General features: G+C 39.0%; 1 pseudogene; it reads right to left on the bottom strand.

Moving 5' to 3' along the window:
• Positions 1 to 20,429: 20,429 nt before the first annotated feature.
• Positions 20,430 to 20,558, bottom strand: LOC120245098 (annotated as a pseudogene).
• Positions 20,559 to 22,344: the final 1,786 nt, after the last annotated feature.

The following is a 22,344-nucleotide window of genomic DNA, read 5'->3' as shown; positions in this document are numbered from 1 at the left end:
TCTTGGATTAAAATGAACTCAAAACTGGGCATCTGGGTAGCTTAGTCAGTTAAGCATCTGACTTTGGCTCAGGTCATAATCTCATAGTTTGTGAGTTCGAGCCCCAGGTCGGGCTCCGTGCTGACATTTCAGAGCCTGGAGCCTGTTTCAGATTCTGTGTCTCCCTCTCTATGTCCCTCCCCCACCTCAAAAATAAATAAACATTAAAAAATGAATGTAAGATTGAAGATGATTTCAGTAGAGTGTGTCTATATTTTTAACTAATTGAATGAGCATCAATATTTCTAAACAGGTAATGGCTTAGATGTTGGCATTCTATCATATGCTTCTCCTAATCATAGCTCTTTTGTATAGGTAAAGATAATCAATTAATCAATATCATAACTTTCTAGAGAGGTATGTTTTAGTAATATATTTTAAAAGCTCCATTTTAAGATTTGAACATTTTTAAATATATTTTAATCAGCTCATAAAATTTAAGTATTACATGTTATATATTTTTAAAATTACAATAGATTTTTAAATTAATGCTCTGAAAAAATTACATTAAACGATGATTACATCCAACTAAATAAACCAAAATGATGCCTATATCAAGACTGTGATACAAATTCTAAAAGCCTCAGGGACAGAGCGTACATGAGGAGAACATGAAATGAAGCCATCATGGTAAGCAAACCCACAGGAATAACTTAAACTATCTTTCAGGCACATCATCCCTTTCTAAGTGACTTGAAATATAGGATTTTTATACTCTCGGAGAGAAAAAAAGACTGAACCACATTCATGAGCCCTGCCAGGAAATAGCTCTGCAGATTCTCTTTGCTTGTGGCTACATCAGTTCTGCAACAGCTGGGTGTGTGGGTGGCGCACATCAGGTCTGCTACTTTCCAAAAGGGACCCTGGGCCTCCTCAAGTGTTACAATGCCTCCTGGCTCTGTGGGGGGTCCGTGGCTGCTGTGTATGCATTGGATTGTGGGTAGGGCAGGGTGCATGTGAAATAGGGGAAGCACCTGAGAACACACGCGGGGCATCTGTGGAGACCACCATGTAAACCACTTACGTGACAAAACTAATTCCAAAGGGAAGAGGAGCAGCCATTTCCTTCCTTCAATTGCAACAGCTGCAACCCTCCACACAGCTGCTACTCTGGGTTTGGGAGAGAGGAAAAACAAAAGATAAGTGGGACACTCTGCAGTGGTTTGGCTGCTTGGAAGCAGGCAGAGTGCAAGGAAGCCACCAAGAGAAGCCCTCTTTCCATATGCCCTGTACTGTTCAGCGTGGCCTGTTATGCTGCTATTCTACCCCACCCAATACCACAAAGGTTGCTTCCTGTTCACACAAAAATCATCTGCAGTCCAGGATACTCTGCAGGGCAACTGTCCCTCCTGAGATCCAGGCTCAGAAACTCTGCTCTCTGGCCGCATGATCTAAAACACATGGCCCCCTCAGTCGGCATGGCAGTGAGACAGAGAGCAGAAGAATCCCCCACCAGTCACGGAGACTGCAAGGGATACATGCTACTCCTGCTCACACGTCACTGGCCACCTCTAGGCACTTTTAGGCAGTGCCCAACTTCAAAGGGTGTGGGTTTGTGCATATGTCTGTGTATCTGGAAGTGGATATTAATGACCATTAGAGCCATATGCTCTTATCTTCTGAAACCCTAAAGTCAAGCTCTAGTTATACATAGCCTCAGCTTTCCAGAGGATGTACCTGCCCATTCTGTGATGCCCAGTTGTCTCAGTTCTCTAATCTGGATTCTAGTCTCCATTCCAAAGGAAAGGTAGAACAAAGGGAAACCCATAGTCTATCCTGTGGATTCTTAAAGCAGAGTTACCTCCTAAAGGTCTGTAATGAAAAGGTAACTAGTCATGCATCATAGCCTCAGAGCTTGAAACAACTCTGCCCTTTTCACACTGAACTAGTAATACTAGGAGGGAGTTACTGACTCGTATCTCACTGGGTTTTGCCTTTCTGCCTCTTGTTTTATGACTGACTTAAAACTTTTTTTGTTTATCTAATGAAGTGACACAATATATTAACTTCAGGTATACAACATAGTAATTTGGCATTTTGATACATTGTATGTAATGTATACAAGTGTGAAACAGTCACCACAGTAAGTCTAGTTAACATATGTCAATATACGAAATTAATGTAATAATATCTACCATACTCCCCTGCTGTACATTTTATCCCCATAACTAATTTATAACTTCACTTTCATATTTCTTAATCTCTTTCGTCCATTTTGCTATCCTTACCCCCTTTATTTCTGGAAACCACCATCTGCTATCTACCCATGAGTCTAAATTTTGTTTTGTTTTTTATATTCCATAGATAAGTGAAATCACATGATATTTGTATTTCTTTAACTTCTTTCACTTAGGATAATATCCTCCAGATCCAACCATTATGTTGGAAAAGGCAAGATTTCATTGATTTTTATGGCTGAGTGCCATTGTGTAAGAGTGTGTGTGTGTGTGTGTGTGTGTGTGTGTGTGCGTATGCGCGCGTGCGCGCGTGTGTGTATGTATACAGTAAAACCTTGGTTTGTGAGCAAAATTTGCTCTGGAAACATGCTTGGAATCCAAAGCACTTGTATGTCAAAGTGAATTTCCCCATAAGAAATAACGGAAACTCAGATGATTGATTCCACAATCCAAAAGTATTCATATAAAAAATCACAATAATGTATCATAATACAAAAAATAACAAAAATACAAAAACAAAGAAAAATAAACAAGTGAACCTGCACTTATCTTTGAAAACCTTTGCGGCTGGTGTGAGGGAATCAAGAGAGAGGGGGATTATTGTGTAGGAAGACATTACATTGTCATCAAATATATTAATCGCTCGTGCTGCTACAGTCTTATTCGAATGATACTTTTGTACAAAATTTTACACTATTTCCACATTTTACACATCTCCTTGTCTCATTCGAAGTTAGGGATCCCTCTGCCTTTTTCTCTTCCTCCCCTGCAGATGGGATGCAGATGTAGACTTCTTATAAAATCTTGCAATTTTGGACACTTGTATACTTCATTCATACTTCTTGATGATTTCCTTCTTTACCCTCCACCGAAATCATCTCCTTCTTACCACCTTTCTTTTCAACCTTTTTCTGCATGGGGGCCAGTGTATATATTCACAAGGATGTTGACTATAGTTCAGGATTAATAAACTCTTTGTCATATACTGTATTTAATGTAACTGGTAATAAGGCAGCAGAGGAAAGAGTCTCTATCTGCAGGCAGCCTGACCTAGAATGAAGCAAAACATTCCTAAGCTTACTCTTGTACAGAAAACCAAATAACTATCCATAGGTGCTTTGAAGTGACAAAAAATACAGCAGTGCTAGTTGTGGGCACCTTCCAACAAGCTGAAAAATCACTAATTTCTGCCAAACACCACAGCCTGAGACCAAGCATCCAAGCATAAGAGATGATTACCCATAATCCCACAGCAAGCAAGAGAGTGAGAGAAAAGAGAAGAACCATTGGTTCAGTTGTGATCATGTGACATTTGTCATTATATACTGCTCATATTGCAAGACATCATTTGTTTATGAAGTTAAAATTTATTAGAAATGTTTGCTCATCTTGCAAACACTTGCAGAACAAGTTACTCGTAATCCAAGGTTTACTCATACACACCACATCTTTATCCATTCATCAATGGACATTTACATTGTTTCCACATCTGGGCTATTGTAAATAAAGCTGAAATGAACATAGGGGTCCATGTATCCTTTCACAGTGTCTTCGTTTCTTCAGACAGATACTCAGTATTAGAACTGCCATATTATATGGCAGCTCTGTGTGTAATTTTTTGAGGAACCTCCATAATGTTTTTCACAGTGAATACACCAATTTACATTCCCACCAACATTACACAAAGGTTGCCTTTACTCCACATTCTTTTTTTTCCCCCTTTACTCCACATTCTTGCCAACACTTGTTATGTCTTATCTTTTGGATAGCAGCCATTCTGACAAGTATGAGATGATATTTCATTGTGGTTTTGATTAATGATGTTGAGTGTCTCTTCATGTGTCTGTCTGCCATCTGTATGTCTACTCTAGCGAAGTGTCTATACAAATCCTATGCCCACATTTTAATCTGGTTGCTTTTTTGTTTTGTTTTTGAGTTGTATGAGTTCTTTATATATTTTAGATACCAATGCCCTGTTGAATACATGATTTACAAATATCTTCTCCCATTCAGTAGCTTGTCTTTTTTGTTTTGTTGATGGGTTCCTTCACTGTACAGAAGCTTTTTAGTTTTATGTAGTCCTAATTGCTTACTTTTGTTTTTGTTACCCCTGCCTTTAAAGTCATATCCCCCCCAAAAATAACCCTCTAAGATTGATGCAAAGAAGCTTTTGTCTATATTCTCTTCAAGGAGTTCTGTGGTCTCTGGTCTTACATTCAAATCTTTACCCATTTTGAGTTTATTTTTGTGTATGGTACAAGAAAGTGGTCCAGTTTCAATCTTTTGCATGTTGCTGTCCAGTTCTCCCAGCATCATTTATTGAAGAGACTGTCCTTTCCTAATTATATATTCATGCCTCCTCTCTCAAAAACATAAACATGACTATCCATGTTTAGTCATGGGTTTATTTCTGGGCTCACTATCCTATTACATTAATTTTTATGTCCATTTAAAAATTGTTTTGAATATTTTATTTATTTCTGAAAGAGAAAGTGTGAGCAGTGAAGGGTCAGAGAGAGGAGACACAGAATCCGAAGCAGGATCCAGGCTCTGAGCTAGCTGTCAACACAGAGCCCAACGCGGGGCTCGAACCCACAAACCGTGAGATCATGACCTGAGCCAAAGTCAGATGCTTAACTGACTGAGCGACCCAGGCACCCCATATGTCTATTTTTATGCCAATACCAAACTATTTTGACAACCATAGCTTTGCAGAATAGTTTGAAATCTGATAGTATCATGTCTCCAGCTTTGTTCTTCTTTCTCAATATTGTTTTGGCTATTCAGGTTCTTGTGTAATTCCATATATATTTTAGAATTATTTGTTCTAGTCCTGTGAAAAATGTCATTGGAATTCCAGTGGAAAAAAGACAGCCTCTTTAGCAGATGGTACTGGGAGAACTGGACAGCAACATACAGAAGAATGAAACTAAATCATTTTCTCACATCATACAAAAAAATAAACTCAAAATGGATAAAGGATCTGAATATGAGACAGGAAACCATCAAAACCCTAGAGGGGAAAGCAGGAAACAACCTCCTTGACCTCCACCACAGCAATTTCTTACTTGACACATCCTCAAAGGCAAGGGAATCAAGAGCAAAAATGAACTATTGGGACCTCATCAAGATAAAAAGCTTCTGCACGGCAAAGAATACAATCCATAAAACTAATAGTCAACTGACAGAATGGGAAAAGATAGTTACAAATGACATATCAGATAAAGGGCTAGTATCCAAAATCTATAAGGAGCTCTCCAAACTCCACACCCGAAAAACTAATAATCCAGTGAAGAAATGGACAGAAGACATGAACAGACACTTCTCCAAAGAGGACATCCAGATGGCCAACAGACACATGAAAGGATGCTTAGCGTCCCTCCTCATCAGGGAAGTACAAATCAAAACCACACTGAGATACCACCTCACGTCAGTCAGAGTGGCTAAAATGAACAAATCAGAAGACTCTAGATGCTGGCAAGGATGTGGAGAAACGGGCACCCTCCTACACTGTTGGTGGGAATGTAAACTGGTGCAGCCCCTCTGGAAAACAGTGTGGAGGTTCCTCAAAAAATTAACAACAGAACTCCCCTATGATCCAGCAATAGCACTGCTAGGAATTTACCCAAGGGATACAGGAGTGCTGATGCATGGGGGCACATGTACCCTGATGTTCAGAGCAGCACTTTCTTTTTTTTTTGGGGGGGGGTGTTATTTCTGAAAGAGAGAGAGAGAGAGACAGCACTAGCAGGGGAGGGTCAGAGAGAGAAGGAGATACAGAATCCGAAACAGGCTCCAGGCTCGGAGCTAGCTGTCAGCACAGAGCCTGACACAGGGCTCGAACCCATGAACCATGAGATCATGACCTGTACCGAAGTCAGATGCTTAATTAACTGAGCCACCTAGGCGCCCCCAGAGCAGCACTTTCAACAAAAGCCAAAACATGGAAAGAGCCTAAATGTCCATCAACTGATGAATGGATCAAGAAGATGTGGTTCACTATACAATGGAATACTACATGGCAATGAGAAAGAATAAAGTCTGGCCATGTGTTGCAACCTGGATGGACCTTGAGGGTGTTATGCTGAGCAAAATAAGTCAGGCAGAGAAGGACAGATACCATATGTTTGCACGTATAGGAGGATTAGGAGGAACTTAACTGAGGACCATGGGGGAGAAGGGGAAAAATAGTGGGGGAGAGAGAGGGAGGCAAACCATGAGAGACTCTTGAATGCTGAGAACAAACTGAGGGTTGATGATGGTGAGGGAGAGGGGAAGGGGAGTGATGGGCACTTGTTGGGATGAGCACTGGGTGTTATATGGAAACCAACTTGACAATAAACTATTAAAATAAATAAATAAAATTTTAAAAAGGAATTCTGATAGGCACCGCATTGAATCTATAGACTGTTTTTGTAGTATGAACATCTTAATACTAATATGTTCTATTCATGAGCACAGAATATCTTTCCAATTATTTGTGTCATCTTGAATTTCTTTCACTGGTATCTTACAGTTTCAAAGCTTAGGTTTTTCATCTACTTGGTAAAATTTATCTCTGAGTATTTTACTTTTTGATGCCATTGTAAATGGAATGGTTTTCTTAAATTATTATTCTGATGGTTTGTTGTTAGTGTATAGAAATGCAACATATTTTTGTATATAAAGTTTGTACCTTGCAACTTTAATTCATTATTCTAACAGTGTTTTGGTGGAGGGTTTAGGGCTTTCTATATATAGCATTATGTCATCTGCAAATAGTTACAGTTTTACTTCCTCCTTTCTAATTTGCATGTCTTTCATTCCTTTTCGTTGCCTAATGGTTCTGTCAAGGACTTCCAATACTGTGTTGAATAAAAGTTAGGGTAGTAGGAATCTTTTGTCTTATTCTTGATCTTAGCAGAAAAACTTTGGGCTTTCACCACTGAATATGATATTCACTGTGGACTGGTCATATATGGCTTTTACTATGTTGAGGTATGTTTCCTTGATATCCAACTCTGTTAAGACTTTTTATCATAAACTGTGAAGTGCTTTTTCTGCATCTAGTGAGATGATCATGTGATTTTTATTTTTCATTTTGTTAATGTAGTGTTTCATGTTGATTGATATGTAGATACTGAACCATCCTTGCATCTCTGGAATAAACCCATTTGATCCTATGTATGAACTTTTTAATGAACTGTTGAATTTGGTTTGCTAATATTTTGTTCAGAATTTTTGCATCTGTGTTCATATGAGATATTGGCCTATAATTTCCTTTCTTGTGTAGGGTATCCTTGTGTGGGTAATGCTAGTCTCATAAAATAAATTTAGAAGTTTGAAGCTTCCTCTTCAATATTTTGAAAGAGTCTGAGAAAGAGGTTAGTAAATCTTCTTTGAATGTTTTGTGGAATTCAACAATAAAACCATCTGGTCCTGGACTTTTGTTCATTAGGAAGTATTTGATTATTGACTCAACCCCTTATGAATAATAGTTCTATCCTGATATTCTATTTCTTCATGATTCATCCGTGAAAAACTTTATATTTCTTTCTAAATTTTTTAATGTTTATTTATTTTTGAGAGAGAAAGACATAGAGACAGAGCACGAGCAGGGGATGGGCAGAGAGAAAGGGAGACAGAATCTGTAGCAGGCTCCATGTTCTGAGCTGTCAGCACAGAGCCCTACACAGGGCGTGAACTCACAAACCATGAGATCATGACCTGAGCCAAAGTCAGATGCTTAACCAACTGAGCCACGCAGGCACCTAAAATGACTGCGTGTTTCTATTAATTTATCCATTTATTCAAGATCATCCAATTTGTTGGTATAGAACTGTTCACAGTGGTTTTATAATTTTTCATAATTCTGTTGTATCAGTTGTAACATCTTTTTTATTTCTGATTCTTTTTGAGCCCTCTATTTTTCTTGGTTTGTCTAGCTAAAGGTTTATCAGTTTTATCTTTTCAAAGAACTAACTCTTAATTTCATTTTTATTATCTATCTCCATTGTCTATTTTCTATTTCAATGGTTTCTTTTCTACTATCTTTTTAGTCTCTATTACATTTTTTTTCTTTTTTAAAAGTTTATTTACTTTTGAGAGAGAGAGAGTGGGTAGGGTCAAGGTGAGAGGGAGAGAGAATCCCAAGGCAGGCTCTGCACTCTCAGTGTGCAGCCCAATGTAGGGCTCAATCTCACTAACCATGAGATCATGACCTGAGCTGAAATCAAGAGTTGGAAACTAAACCAACTGAGCTATCTAGGCACCCAAATCTCTATAACATTTTTTTCTACTCTGATCTTTATTATTACTTTCCTTCTACCACCTTTGGGCTTGATTTGTTCTTTCCCTAGTTCCTTTAGATATAAAATTAAATTGTATATTTGAGATTTCTTTTTTTTTTTTTTTTTTTGAGGTAGGCCTATATTGCCATAAACTTTCCTCCTAGAATCACTTTTGCTGCATCCCTTAGATTTGGGTATGTTGTATTTCTGTTTTCATTTGTCTCTAGGTTTTTTTTTTAATTTCTCTTTTGATTTCCTCAATGACCCAGTAGTTTTTCAACAACACGTTTAATCTCCATGTATTTGTAGTTTTTCAGTTTCTTCTTGTAATTGATTTCTAGTTTCATGCCATTGTGGTTGGAAAGGATGTTTGATATTATTTCAATCCACTTGAATTTATTGAGACTTGTTAGATCATTAACATGTGATCTATCCTGAAATGTTTCATGTGAACTTGAGATGAATGTGTATTCAGCTGCTTTTGAATGGAATGTTCTGTATATATCTATTAAGTCCATCTGATCTTATGTGTCATTTAATGTGAATGTAACTTACTGATATTCTGTCTACTACATCCATTAATGTAAGTGGGGTGTTAAAATTCCCTACTATTATTGCATTCCTGTCAATTTCTCCTTTTCAATCTCTTGATATTTGCTTTATATATTTTGGTACTATGTTGGGCTATACATATTTGTAAATGTTATGTTTTCCTTCTGGACTGAACTTTTTATAATGTAATTCCCTCTTTATCTTTTATTGTATTTTGTTTTAAAGTCCATCTTATCTGATATAAGTATCACCACACCAGCTTTCTTCACATTTTAATTTGTTTGTGTCTTTACATTTCAGTCTGCATGTGTCCTTACTTCTGAAGTGAGTCTTTTGTAAGATAATATGTATCTTATTTTATTCTTTTTATCCATTCAGCTATTCTACATCTCTTTATTGGATAATTTAGTCCATTTATATGTAAAATAATTACTTATGCGTATGTATTTATTGTCACTTTGTTTTCTGGCTGTTTTTGTATTTCCTCAGTTTCTATCTTTTTATCTTCCCTTGTGTTTTGATGACTTTCTTTAATGCTATGTTTAGATTCCTCTTTTTCTTTTGTGTATTTACTATAAGTTTTTATTTTCTGGGTTACTTTGAGGTTCACATATATCATCTTACATATCAGTTTAAGTTGATAGGAACTTACATTTGAATATTTCCCAAGCTCTACATGTTCACTTTACCCCACCATGTTTATGTGTCACTTTTTACATATTTTTATATATTTCTTTACTAATTATTATAGTTTTAACTTTACTAATTTTGTCTTTTAATCTTTGTAGTAACATTATAAGTGATTAATACATTACCTTTACTGTATATTTAGCTTTTCCACTGAGATTTTTAATATTTTTTAATTTTTTATTTATTTTTGAGAGAGAGAGAGTGCAAGCAGGGGATGAGCAGAGAGAGAGGGGGACAGAGGATCTGAAGTGGGCTCTGTGCTGACAGCAGTGAGCCCAATGTGGGGCTCAAACTCATGAACCATGAGATCATGACCTGAGCTAGAGTCAGATGCTCAACTGACTGAGCCACTCAGGCACTCCTGAGATGTTTAATGTTATATGTTTTCTTGTTATTAATATCATTTCTTTTTAGCATAAAGAAGTCCCTATCATATTCCTTATTAGACCTATTTAGTAGTGATGAACTCCTTTACCTTTTGCTTGTCTGGAAAACTCTTTATCTCTCCTTCAAATATGAATGATAAACTTACAGGGTAGATTATTCTTGGTTGGAAAATTTTCTCCTTCAGTACTTTGACTGCGTCATAACACTCCATTTTGGCTTATAAAGTTTCTGCTGAGAAATCTGCTGATAGCCTTGTGAGGTTCCCTTTGTATGTAACAATGTTTTCCTTGCGGCTCTTAAGTCTATAACTTTTGACATTTTAATTTATGTGTCTTGGTGTGGTTCTGTTTGTGTTCATTTTATTTGGAATTCTCTGGGATTCCTGGATCTGATTTCTGTTTCCTTTCCTACCTTAAGGAAGTTTTCAGCCATTATTTCTTCAAATAAGGTTTCTGCCTTTTCACTCTCTTTCTCTTTTCAGGACCCACATAATGTGAATGTTAATCTGTTTGGTGTTGTCCCAGATATCCTTTAATCTAGTTTTATTTCTTTTTTAATTCCTTTTCTACTCTGTTTGGGTGAATTCCATTGTGTTATCTCCCAGCTTACTGATCCACAATTCAACTTCATCTACCCTGCTTCTGACTGCCTTTAATTTGTTTTTAGTTGGTTTTTTTTTTTTTTTTTTTTTTTTTTTTTNTTTTTTTTTTTTATTCTTCGTCTCTGAGACTCTGTTTTTGTGTGTTCATTCATTCTTGTCCTGAGTTCGGTGAGAATCTTTATGACCACTACTTTGAATTCTTTATCAGGTAGATTACATATTTCCATACATTAAGATGTTTTCCTAAGGTGTTGTCTTGCTCTTTTGTCTGTTTCCTCATTTTGCTTGACTCTCCGAGTTTATTTCTATGTATTAGGTGAAGGAGCTACTTTTCTCAGTCTTCAAGTAATAACCTTGTTCAGATATTGATGTTTCTAATTTAAACTTGCCCTAACTCTTAGACTTTTGTGATTGTCCAAACCACCTTATTTACTCTTGATACACACCTGTTTTTTTTTTTAAATGTTTTTTTATTTATTTCTAGGAGAGAGAGACAGCATGAGCAGGGGAGGGTCAGAGAGAGAGGGAGTCACAGACTGAAACAGGCCCCAGGCTCCGAGCTGGCAGTCAGCACAGAGCCCGACGCGGGGCTCGAACCCACGAACCGCGAGATCATGACCTAAGCGAAAGTCGGACGCTTAACCGACTAAGCCACCCAGGCGCCCCGATACACACCTGTTTTTGAGGATGTGCCAAGACCTGTCACTAATTCAAGAAGAGGACTTTAGATTGTCAAGAAGGAGCTTTTACAGTGTGGAAATGTATACATTTCTATGGGGTCACAAGTGTAATCTCTTTTGCCTTCTATACCAGGAGATCTGGAGGTATCCTCTGAGCAACAATTATAAAAATCAGAACTCCAGATTAGTATATAAGCTCTTTTCTGAGAAGCCTTGTCAAGTTGTAGTGAGGCCAAGGGAGTGAACATGGATGGTGTCTCCCTACTTACATTCCCTGAGAGTACTTCCTTAGCCTCTAGATGTGTGGGACACCTAAAGCCTGTCCCTCAGGATGAAACTCCAGGCTAAGTAAATAGGCTTTATCCACAGGAATACTGGAGTTATATTTCAGTCTGCTGTCTGTGCAGGGTACTGGGGGTGGTAGCCTTCCAAAAGCTGTATTTCCATTATCACAGTCCTGTAATATCAGCTCTTTTGGCCATCAGGGCCAGGCCATCAAGAGGTGTCCCCTGTAAAGATTTTGCACACCTGCTAGCTTTACGCATATAGAGAGTATAGTAGTTGAGGCATGCTCTCCAGCTTCAGAAAAGCAGGAAAAAATTTTAACTATGTGCTTCTGTGGGCTTTACCAAAGCAGCAAGGGAGTGCAATTTTTGTATGCACTTGCTGGTTTTAGGCTGGGAATGGGAGACTGCTATGACTCTTCATGCATGCCAGCCCCCAGCCACAGGGCATGTGAGTGTCACAACCACCTATGTTCACAGATTTTAGCCAGGGAGCAGAAGAACCCTTTTATCATTCATGGTCACTCACTCCAGCCAGGGAACAGGGAGTGCTGCAATCGTCAATGCCCTCTGGTCTCAACAAGTGGCATGATGCTCATTCCTGCCCTATCCAGCAAAGTAACGAGAGGTTGCCACATGTGAAGTCACTCACTCTGCTAATAGACTATGTGGAGAGTACAACAGCAATATCTCCCAGCACCTCCATTTTGAAGGAGTGCCTCAACTGTCTCCCAAATGCTCCAACCAATGCTCCCAAGTCAGTAAAAGAATCTCCCTCATGTATCCCCTAGGACACCTTCAAACTCTTTTTATCACTGAGTTTGGGGTGAGCAAGACCACATGCAAGCCTTCTAAGAGGAGAATCTCAGTTTCCTATAGTACTATCCACCCCACACTGGACATCAGACCTGCCCATTGGTTTTCTAAGCCAACTGTTCTGGAGACTCATCTTTCCAATGAAGATCCCAGGGACCAGGGTGCCCAATCTGAGAACTCCCCCCAACTCTTCTAGGAGAAATGCTTGTCTGGTGAGATCCCTCCCTATTGTATGTTGCCAAGCTTGGAGGGGGAAGGTGATGTGAAACCATGGCTCTGGCCTTCTCTTATCCATTTCAATGTATACCTTTTATCTTTTGTTGTAGAGAGCAGTTCATTTCGTTTTAATATTTTAATTTTTTTAATGTTTTATTTATTTTTATTTATTTCTCGGAGAGAGAGAAAGAGACAGCGTGAGCAGGGGAGGGTCAGAGAGAGAGAGAGAGTCACAGCCTCTGAAACAGGCTCCAGGCTCTGAGCTGGCAGTCAGCACAGAGCCCGACGTGGGGCTCGAAATGACGAACCATGAGATCATGGCCTAAGCGAAAGTTGGACGCTTAACCGACTAAGCCACTCAGGCGCCCCTTGTTTTCATATTTTAAAAAGTCCACATGTAGCTGTAGGTTTGTTGTGTCTATGGGAGGAAACTATGTTCTTCCTATGTCACCATCTTGGACCCACACTCCCTCTACTCTGTCCCATCATGACTGACTTTTCTTATTTGGTTTCCGGTAGAGATCCAAAAGAAGGAAGCAAGGGAGGAAGGGTAAAAAATAACTTGTGAGTTTATAAAGGTTATTCAAAGACATCAATTCATATGAGCTTTAAAACAACTTTTAGAATGAATATTATATATTTATATGCGCACGCATGTGCACGCGCACACACACACACACACACACACACACTCACACTCACACACAAACGGATTTATATACCTCCACATTACCAGTGAAGAAACTAAAACTCAGAAAGATACACAAAACAAATTTAGGGCAGAAAGCATAAATAGTCTAAATGAGAGGTGGTTTCCACTGATTCAGTGGAAAGAGAAAGACAAAGACAAAACCTTGAGAAACCAAAAGACAAGACCATGTTTTAACCCATGCCTAGTCTCTTCTGAATGTCAGATATCACTTGCCTTTTATCTTAATGGTTATTTTCAATTTTGACATCTATATTAGCTTTACCTATGTGATTGCTTTAAAGGCCCTAATCTTTTCAGTTGCCTCCAATTTATCAAAACTAAACCTGGAAACTCAAAGTATGTTTGTCCTTATTTTGGATCATAGATATATTTTCATGAGTTGCCTCAAGTCTTCTCCTCCAGCCCTCAATGCCAATTCATACTCCAAGGGTGCCCAACTTTGTGCTGCCTCACCTCCCCAAAAATGGGGTTCCAACTCAAACCAGCTCACTCCTGTGGTTTATTTTGCACCACAAACCACACTTTACAGATTATAGGTAGGCATAACAGAAAGGGGTGGAAATGTCCTCTGAGGTCTGTGAGTTCCTAGGCACAATACTGAATTCTACCTTTAGCCCAAAAATTAAAAGTCAGGCTTCCAAAGAGAAAGACAAAGTCTCCTATTTGCCAAACTACTTAGAAGAAGAATGCAAATGCCAGCAGACCCATCTGCCAGCTGGACTGCTGGAGATATGGGGACTTATAGACTGAGGCTACGGCATCGCAATCTACTAGAGATAGGGCCAAGGCAGGCCAAGAACTATGCAATAGGAAGAGAAGGGGCAGGAATGCATCTCCCACAGCATGTTTGAAACAAGCAGTTATTTTCCCCACAGCCATCTGTGAGACTTTCAACTTGTGCCTGAGAAAGAAAAGGGCAAAATAGAGAAAAGTGAGTTACTGGAAAAAGCAGGTATCTCTTTGGGAGTTGTAAGGGCAGGAAAAAAGACTGTCTACCAGTCTGTTAGTCTTGGCAGATGCAGATCTATGATTCTGGCCACAGTCAGGATTTCTAAGGCTCTGCTTCTGGAAAACGTGGCAAGGGTTTAACCTGAAATGTGGACTGTGGATGGCTCTGGTGTGATCCAAGTCAGAGGGAACTATGAGTTCCCAACTGAGGTCCCTGAGCAAATGGGGTCAATCACATGATATCATAACCAGTTTGGCCATTGCTTACCGACTGTCTTTAGTTCATGGAAGACTCTTGGGGAACATATCTCATATTGGACTGGAATCTCCCAGGAGGCAGGTCCATCCAACTTTTTTATCTTTCTTGATTGTAGCCTGAGTGGTGTTCTGAAGTGTCCGTGATAGATGAGAATGTCCTCACTGACAAACAAGAGGCATTTTGCCAAGCATCCTTCCCAGGCAATACAGGGCTGATTTTCTGCCTGGAACCATGGTGCTTCCTCTTAGCTGCTTAGTACTCTGCAAGAAATAGCATCTCCTTTCTTCACATGCATAGGAACTTCTTATTTAAGAATATCTTTGGTTGCAAGTAGCAGAAAACTTGCCTTATAGAAGCTCAAACAAACACAGATGTGCTTTTTTCACATAACAAGATTTTGGATCTAGAGGACAGTTAGTATTGGTTCAGGAACTCAGTGACATCAGGACTCGTATCACTTGAATCTCTTACCTTTTCCCTCATGCTTCTGTCTTTCATGGTCACAAAATGGCTGCTGATGGATAAGTAAATAGATAAATAAAAAAAAACTATAGCATACACACACACACACACACACACACACACACACACACACACACATCCCAAACTAGAATACTATTCAGCCTTAACAACGAAGGAAATCCTGTGATTTACAATACAGATGAACCTGGAGGACATTATGTTAAGTGAAGTAAACCAGACACAGAAAGAACACTACTGCATGACCTCCCCTATATGTGTAATCCACATAAAAGCAGAGAGTAGAACAACGGTAACGAGTGCCTTTGGGAGGGGGTGCAAATGGAAAGATGTTGGTCATAGGGACAAAGTTGCAGTTAGGTAGAGTGAACAAACCTATAGATCAAATATCCAACATGATGACTACAGTTAATAATATTGCATTGTGTACTGAAATTTGCTGAAAGAGTAGATTCCAGGTGCTCTGACAACAAAAAGTTATGGTAACTATATGTGAGGAGATGAATATGTTAATTAGCTTGACTATAGTAATCACTATACATATACATACATCAAAGCATCATGCTGTATACCTTAAATGTATACAATTTAGTTTTCAATGGCTGCTAAATAATTGGACATTATGTTCATTTTCAAAGCAGGGAAAAGGGAGAAGAGCAATGTCCCCTGTGATAATCCCCATTTAGCAAGACAGCAGCTCCATCAGAATCCCAGTCAAATCTCTGTATATGTCCCACTCATCAGATCTCCATCACATAGCCACATCTAGCATAGAATGACTCTAGGGACCTGGAATTTATCTGGGCACCCTGTCAGTTTGAACAAAATCAGAGTTCTGTCAACTATAAAGCTGGAATGGTTATTGGGGAGGCAACTACAGCCTCTGCCACACCCTGTACAATTAATGGCACTTGGCAGACAGAGGAACCCAGTCATCCTTGTATTCCCAGCACATGGAACACTGCCTGGCACAAAATAGATTTAATGAACATAATTCAAGCTAAAAAATATATATTGGCTGAACCAAACTCCAAATAGAGAGGCAAAAAAATTCATTTATATCCATTTCTGTGTATACTTTTCTTTCTAAAGGTAACAGAAGATACTACACAAGAGAAGCATCACTCAAGGGAATGAGAATATAATGACACTTGGGATGCACACAGTTTCTTTTTCTTTTTCTTTTTCTTTTACAAATAGTTTATTGTCAAATTAGTTTCCACATAACACCCAGTGCTCATCCCCATGAGTGCCCTCCTTCATGCCCTTTCCCCCTCCCCCCTACATCCATCAGTTCTCAGTTTTTGTCAGCATTCAAGAGTCTCTCATGGTTTGCCTCTCTCCCTTTCCCCCACCATTTCCCCCCTTCTTCTCCCCCTTGTTCCTCAGTTAAGTTCCTCCTAATCCTCCTATACGTGCAAACATATGATATTTGTCCTTCTTTGCCTGACTTATTTTGCTCAGCATAACACCCTCAAGGTCCATCCATGTTGCTACACATGGCCAGATTTCATTGTTTCTCATTGCCATGTAGTATTCCATGGTATAGATAAACCACATCTTCTTGATCCATTCGTCCATTTTTGGACACTTAGGCTCTTTCCATGTTTTGGCTATGGTTGAGAGGGGATGCACACAGTTTCTAACACAAATGCAGTGAGTAAGTAATAATATTAGCTACCACTATGAAAAATTTTATGTTCTATGTATGTTACTTTTACTCCTATTAGCTTTACATATAATATGTAAGTATTATTTGCCTCATCTTAGAGATTCTGATGGAGCTGCTTAGAGAAAGTGGCATAGGGTCAAAGAGCAGCAAATGGTGGAATGAGAATATGAACTTCAGCTGATCTATGCATCTCCGTTGTCTCTCTTAAATTCTGCATGATGGTTTTTAGCACCCTCATTTCACTCAGGGGAAACTTCTGTGCTGGAAGGTCATATAAGAACTCCAACAAGATTTTGGGCTTCCTGTCTCCAAGGACACCCTTCATCTTTATTCTCTGCCTCCCTCCACACTTGACTAAGCAAAAAGAGCAGTGGGCTGTGATACTGAAGATCCAGTGGTGTTGCTGAGGATAAGGAAAGGGTTAATGACAGCTGGTTTTCTTTCCAGGATCCATGCTAAACCTATATATAGAGAAATCCAGGACAAGGTAGGCCCCTCTCATGTAGAATGTCCGAAATTTAGACCAACATGTAAGAACAGAAACTTCTAGGGTACCTGGGTGGCTCAGTGGGTTAAGTGTCTGACTTCCGTTCAGTCATAATCTCCCATGGTTCGTGAGTCCAAGCCCCATATCAAGCTCTCTGCTGTTAGCACAGAGCCCTCTTTGGATCCCCTGTCTCCCTCTCTCTCTGCCCCTCCCCTGCTTGTTTGCTCACTCTCTCTCAAAAATAAACATACATTAAAAAAAGAATAAAAACTTCATCTACCGACTCTTCTTTCAATGAATATTCTGATGACACTCGGCTAAACAGAATAGTTGAGGCATGTACACATGGCTTTGAGCCACGGATAAAGCATGTTATGAATTTTTATCAATTCAGATGAAAAATTGCAAACAAGGATGAAATGGCTGCATTTGGCTTATGCCTTCTTGTTGCCCACATTGTCTATAAGTGACTGTATTCCTCTGGCCATTACCTCTCTCTCTAATTGATTAATCAATCTCTGTGCCAAGAACTCAGAGCCAGGTATGATTCCATGAAGAAATGTGATATCTCACTTCTGACTTGCCTAAAAGCCAGTATCACACAGACTACAGTCTGTGGATGTGTCCAAATGATATCAGTTGCATTGCATATGGCAAATACAATACAAATGAGGTTCTTCATCAAGAAACCAGAACCTAATTCAATAAAATCTACACATGCCATTCAAAACAGTCTTCTCTGAGGATTTCAGGATGACCAGAGGCTGCAAAACAAGCCCATCCAAATAGCATTCATGATACTCTCATTTCTCTTCAGATCATAGAAATCTTTTGCCATTTACCAAGTAGTGTTCATGGCATGTGCACTCCCCTAAAACATTCACTTCTGAGAATATGTACAAAATAAGGGTGGAGTTAGATGCAGTGAAAAACCCCAGATAAGTCACAGCAAACCAAAACTGGCTTTTAAGGATCTCAAGCTCAGCAGCAAAATACACACTGAGGTCTTATAATCCTTTGGATGGAACAGGGGAATTCTCCTTTATACTTAAAACACTATTCTGAGCTATTCAGACACAGAGACTGTACATTTTGGCAGGGGACACTGATCTGGGATTTAAAGTCAGAATTATAAGCTCAAAATGAGAGAAAAGATGAACTTGGGCTGTCAGAAATAGAATTGTTGTATTCTTCATATTTTCACCAAAATAGCAATTATACATTTCAACAGTGATTTTTTTTTTATTGGTACCAAATGAATTACTCAGGAACTTTTAATTTTGGTTTACTGAGAACAAGTATAATAATTGTTCAAACAAGAGAACAGAGTTTACAATCAGATACACTGGAAAAGAATCAAATAAAAGCCTATTGCACTGGGCTAATACTCTCTTATGTGCTGTCACTTATAGTCCCAGAGCCCTCAGCCGAAGTCTACGTGGCTGGGGCTGTGCCTGGAACCTCCAGGGTAATGGTGTCTTGTCACAGTTCGCCAACTTTGTTGTGGTCTGCAAATCTCTCTCAATCAACTCTAAACCAGAGGTAAATCCTGGGTGGACCATCTGAATAAAGAAGTAGTTACCTCTGAATTCACTCATGGCCAAGGGTTCAAGGCAATAAGGGGACAGGGAACATAAATCCAGGGCACTGCTGGCTGTCTGCATATATGGGGCTCCAGAAGAGAGATGCAAGTGAGGAATGTTAAAAGAAAACCCAAAACACAGAAGAGGGAAGCTGACAGACATAAACATTAAGAGGGATTTCAGAGGATCTGAGCCGAGTCATAACGCAATGAACTGTGGGTTTAACTCTATGGACAATAGACTTTGAAAAACAGAATATTAAATTCTCAGGGCTCTGGTAAGGTCAGCCCTAAATTAATTCTGTTATTAACTAGCCATGAGACTCTGGGACTTTGGACAAGTCATTTCACATTGCTGAGACACAAACTTTTTTTTTTTTTTTGATGGAGGGATAGGACATAAGCTTACAATAATAACTTACATTTATTTGTACATTTATACAGGTGCTAACAGATTCACTTGCATGATCTCACTGTGCGTTGAGTATTATTTTCCCCATTTCACAGGTCACATAGCTAATGTTTGAGCCATGGTTCAACACCAAATATGTCTGCTTCAAAAGTTGAGCATTAAACTGTTCCACTACTGCCTCTCAGAGGGAGTCTATGCCATTTAGCTCTAGAATTCTGTTTAACCTCATGCTCTGTGAGTGCACAATATATTAACAGATATATGGCATATATAAGGAAAGAGAGACACAGAGAAAACTAAGACACTCCTGGACAGGGTAATGTCCCCAGAATGCATAACTCCTGGGGAGGCATGGGTCATCATCTGCATCCAGAGTTTTGCATAACTGATACACTCCACTGAGCCCCAGTGAGGAGGTGTTAAGATGAATCCTCTTGTGTCCATTCTTCATGATGTACTTGACTAATATTTTTAAGCCCAAATAATGTTGGTACTTTAGTTGTAGAGATTAGCTTAAAAGAAGATAATTGAGATGTCAAAGCCTAATGATTGCAGTAAGAGCTATCCTTTTGCTAAAAAATAAAAATAAAAAATGTAAAGGCCTTTCTTTCCTATTGCATGTTACTCAGAAGTTGCTGGCTGGTGAAGTAATTCTTAGTATCTTTCAAATCCACAGTTTTCCCTAAGTTAGTGTGTTACCTCTGTTCCATAACAAAAGATTTAAGACTAACCTTAATATACACATCATTTTAAAAGCTTGTTTAGCTTTTTTATGACACAGGGAATGTGATCTTTCACCTCATATACCACATCATGCTGGCAACCGATCTATTAAGCCCCACCTATGATTTTGGCTTAGATTAAAGGCTGGAAGAATAGCACAAAACTGGAGTTCTATAGAAGTTCTTATCAGATAGAATTTACCTTATCAGAGGAGCTCAAAACACTTTGACATGGGGGCGCCTGGGTGGCTTAGTCGGTTAAGCGTCTGACTTTCACTCAGGTCATTATCTCACGGTTCGTGGGTTCGAGCCCGGCATCGGGCTCTGTGCTGACAGCTAGCTCAGAGCCTGGAGCTGCTTCAGATTCTGTGTCTCCCTCTCTCTCTGACCCTCCCCTGTTCACGCTCTCTCTCTCTCTCTCCGAAATAAATAAAAACATTAAAAAAAAATTAAAAAAAGAAAACACTTTGACATGAAGATCCATGCTCACCATTGCTGGTACTTATCTCCATTATATTAAACTGATAAGAACAGATACTACACTTGATCTTAGCCAAAAGGCTGAGAAGGATACTACTTATCTCCATTACAGAGACTACCAGGTTGTCATTATTTGTTTACATGAATGCAATAACATCCCCTCTTGCAAGTAAAGTTCCTCAATGGCAAAACCCTAAGAATGACTTGGCAAAGCAAAATCTTAACGTAGTCCACAAGTGCGTGGCCCAGTCACAACTCCACAAGACCTCAGTTGTGAGTCAGGGGAGGACTAAGTCACAAATCTTAGCAAGATATGAAATGATCTGGAGCCTGAGAGAGAATCTTGAGATCAAGGTTGCCACCAATTAGCTATGTAACTTTGGTTTCTTAAGGTTTTTTTTTTTTTTCTTAAAGAGGCAAGAGGTATTGAGATATTGCATAATCAAATAAAAGTGGGAAATTAAAACATTAAAACAAAGTTAATTGTTTTGTTCCATTTTAGGACTCTTTGGGTACTATAATATATTAATATGTACTGTGAATCTCCAGGAAGAAAACAAGAGTTCCATGTTACCCAAACCTATTTAACCTTGGAAACCTACTTTCAAATATCACTTCTCAGAACCAGTATTCTACTTTATACAATTTATGAACTATAACACTAAAAGATTCCCAAAGCCATTCAAGCAGTAATATTCTGAAATTTAACCCTGTCAGTCTCTTTTCCTTTCCTCTAATCCTAGTGAGAACATCCACTTACGATTCTAAACCCAAACCCTTTGTAAACTTCAAAATACCAATTAATTGTTATTAATATATATAAGGGCAAAACCTATGGGAAATGGAGCAGACTGTTCTGTCATCACATTTTTCTCTTAAGAAACCCTGAGAGTATGGGTAGCAAACAATCTCTACTAGAAAATCTCTGTTCTGACCTTCAAGCTTGTTTTAAAAAAAACAAAAAAAAAACACAACAAAATAAAACAAAAAACATGCTTAATGACATACTTAGAAAATAAATTCTAGAAGTCTGGCACCATTTTGTTTAAAAAAAAGCAACCAGAATCCTTTGTTTTGGTTAATAGTGTCATAACTAATTAAGGAGGAAATCAGCTGCCAGGTTACATGAAAAGACAAGGCCTGATTCCCCTGACATCTTCTTTGCATCCACGAGAAGCAAGCTGATGGTCTGCTGCCTGTGTGGTGTTCAGCTTAGCCTCTGCCGACTGGGACTCATTAGCCAAGGGTAACAAATATGTAACCAATATTTTTTCCAGATATTTTACCACAAACCAAGTACCATGGTGTCCGTCACTTGCCTCGAAGGCCTGGGTCTGAGCCATTCAAGATGCTCCCTCCAGCTCAGCCTGAAGCATGGGATTTCCATTAGATGGAGTTCCTTATATCCAAGTAGGCACTGCTGCAGTATAAATGTTACTCCTTTCTTTGTGGAAAGGTGGAAAGGGAGATGAACATGCTAATAAACTGTGACTTTAACTTCTTAATTTTAATGTTTAATAAACAACTTTTTATTCTCCTTTAATTTTCCTAAGGCTAAGTCAACATACAGTTCAAGTGGCTTTGGGAATTAAATAACTATTAATAGAAGCTTATGCTCCAAATGGGAGTTGTCCTGTTGTGTGATTTGAGCTTATTTATAAGCAACATTAGCCAGAAGTACCTCAAATTGGCTTTTGCCCTGTGGGGCCCAGGATAATGAGATGTCCATGCAGACATTAGAGGCCTGAATGAACATACAAAGCCACATACAGTCCAAGAGCCTGGTCTAAGTTTGAGGGCTGTGGAACAAGGCTTCCAGCAGGTATAAGGCCAAGCTGGGCAAGGGACCCTCTCACCCGTGGGATGCCCTCCCCATTTC

This window comes from Hyaena hyaena, unplaced genomic scaffold (genome assembly GCF_003009895.1).
Source record: "Hyaena hyaena isolate Hyena2069 unplaced genomic scaffold, ASM300989v1 scaffold_407, whole genome shotgun sequence".
In the NCBI taxonomy this organism is placed as follows: domain Eukaryota; kingdom Metazoa; phylum Chordata; class Mammalia; order Carnivora; family Hyaenidae; genus Hyaena; species Hyaena hyaena.
Note: the sequence above shows the minus strand (reverse complement) of the source record. Positions and strands in the feature narration are given on the sequence as shown.